This window comes from Poecilia formosa, unplaced genomic scaffold, assembly GCF_000485575.1.
Source record: "Poecilia formosa unplaced genomic scaffold, Poecilia_formosa-5.1.2 Scaffold27, whole genome shotgun sequence".
Taxonomy (NCBI): domain Eukaryota; kingdom Metazoa; phylum Chordata; class Actinopteri; order Cyprinodontiformes; family Poeciliidae; genus Poecilia; species Poecilia formosa.
Window position 1 is genome coordinate 2,848,753 of NW_006799966.1, and position 2,414 is coordinate 2,851,166.

Sequence of the window (2,414 nt, forward strand, 5' to 3'; positions counted from 1 at the left end):
TATGTGCACTTGGCACCAGGACACCCTAGGCCGCAGTTTGATGATTGATTTTGTCATTGTTTCATCGGATCTGGAGCTGTATGTCTTGGACACTCGGGTGAAGAGAGGTGCGGAGCTGTCCACTGACCACTATCTGGTGGTGAGTTGGCTCCGGTGGTGGGGGAGGAAGCCGGTCAGACCTGGCAGGCCCAAACGTGTAGTGAGGGTCTGCTGGGAACGTCTGGTGGAGTCCCCTGTGAGACGAAGCTTTAACTCCCATCTCCGGCAGAACTTCGAACACATTCCGGGGTAGGTGGAGGACATCGAGTCTGAGTGGAGCATGTTCCGTACCTCCATTGCTGAGGCGGCTTATCAGAGCTGCGGCCGCACGGTTGTTAGTGCCTGTTGCAGCGGCAACCCTCAAACCCATTGGTGGACACCTTTGGTGAGGGATGCTGTCAAGCTGAAGAAGGAGTCCTTTCGGGCCTTTTTGGCCTGTGGGACTCCAGAAGCAGCTGATGGGTACCAGCGGGTGAAGCGCCACGCGGCTCGGGTGGTTGCTGAGGCAAAAACTCGGGCATGGGAGGAGTTTGGAGAGGCCATGGAGAAAGACTTCCGTACATCTTTGAGGCAATTCTGGTCCACCATCTGGCGTCTCAGGAGGGGGAAGCAGTGCAGCACCAACACTGTTTATAGTGGGGATGGTGTGCTGCTGACCTCAACTCGGGATGTTGTGGGCCGGTGGGCGGAATACTTCGAAGACCTCCTCAATCCCACCAACATGCCTTCTGTTGAGGAAGCTGAGCCTGGGGACTTTGGATTGGGCTCTCCAATCTCTGGGGACGAGGTCGCCGAGGTGGTCAAAAAGCTCCTCAGTGGCAGGGCCCCAGGGGTGGATGAGATCCACCCAGAGTTCCTTAAGGCTCTGGATGTTGTAGGGTTGTGTTGGCTCATGCGACTCTGCAATATCGCATGGACATCGGGGGCAGTTCCCCTGGATTGGCAGACTGGGGTGGTGGTCCCCCTGTTTAAAAAGGGGAACCGGAGGGTGTGCTCCAATTACAGGGGGGCGCGGGGGGGCACACTCTTAAGCCTCCCTGGTAAGGTCTATTCAGGGGTCCTGGAGAGGAGGGTCCGTCGGATAGTCGAACCTCGGATTCAGGAAGAGCAGTGTGGTTTCCGTCCTGGTCGTGGAACACTGGACCTGCTCTACACCCTCAGCAGGGTCCTGAAGGGTGCATGGGAATTCACCCAACCAGTCTACATGTGTTTTGTGGACTTGGAGAAGGCGTTTGACCGTGTCCCTAGGGGGGCCTTGTGAGGGGTTCTCCGGGAGTATGGGGTACCGGGCCCTTTGATACGGGTTGTCAGGTCCCTGTATGACCGGTGTCAAAGTCTGGTCCACATTGCCGGCAGTAAGTCGGGCTCGTTTTCAGTGAGAGTTGGACTCTGCCAAGGCTGCCCTTTGTCACCGATTCTGTTCATTACTTTCATGGACAGAATTTCTAGGCGCTGCCGAGGTGTTGAGGGGATCCGTTTTGGTGGCCTTAGGGTCACATCTCTGCTTTTTGCGGATGATGTGGTCCTGTTGGCTTCATCGGAACGTGATCTGCAGCTCTCGCTGGAGCAATGCGAAGTGGCCGGGATGAGGCTCAGTGCCTCCAAATCCGAGGCCATGGTCTTGAGCCGGAAAAGGGTAGAGTGCCTTCTCCGGGTCAGGGGGGGTCGTCCTGCCTCAAGTGGAGGAGTTTAAGTATCTGGGGATCTTGTTCACGAATGAGGGAAGAAGGGAGCAGGAGATTGACAGGCAGATTGGCGCAGCGTCTGCCGTGAAGCGGGCGCTGTACCGGTCTGTCATGGTGAAGAGAGAGCTGAGTCAAAAAGTGAAGCTCTCGATTTGCCGGTTGATCTACGTTCCTACCCTCATCTATGGTCATGAGCTTTGGGTCATGACCGAAAGAACGAGATCATGGATACAAGCGGCCGAAATGGGTTTCCTACGCAGGGTGGCTGGGCTCTCCCTTAGAGATAGGGTGAGAAGCTAGGTCATCCAGGAGGGACTCAGAGTAGAGCCGCTACTCCTCCATGTCGAGAGGAGCCAGTTGAGGTGGCTCGGGCATCTGGTCAGGATGCCTCCTGGAAGCCTCCCTGGTGAGGTGGATAGGTCCCACCGGGAGGAGGCCTCGGGGAAGACCCAGGACACTCTGGAGGGACTATGTCTCTTGGCTGGCCTGGGAACGCCTTGGGGTTCCCCCAGAGGAGCTGGAAGAAGTGGCTGGGGAAAGGGAAGTCTGGGCCTCCCTTCTGAAGCTGCTGCCCCCGCGACCCGACCCAAGATAAGTGAAAATGGATGGATGGATGGATGGATGGATGGATGGATGGATGGATGGATGGATGGATGGATGGATGGATGGATGGATGGATGGATGGATGGA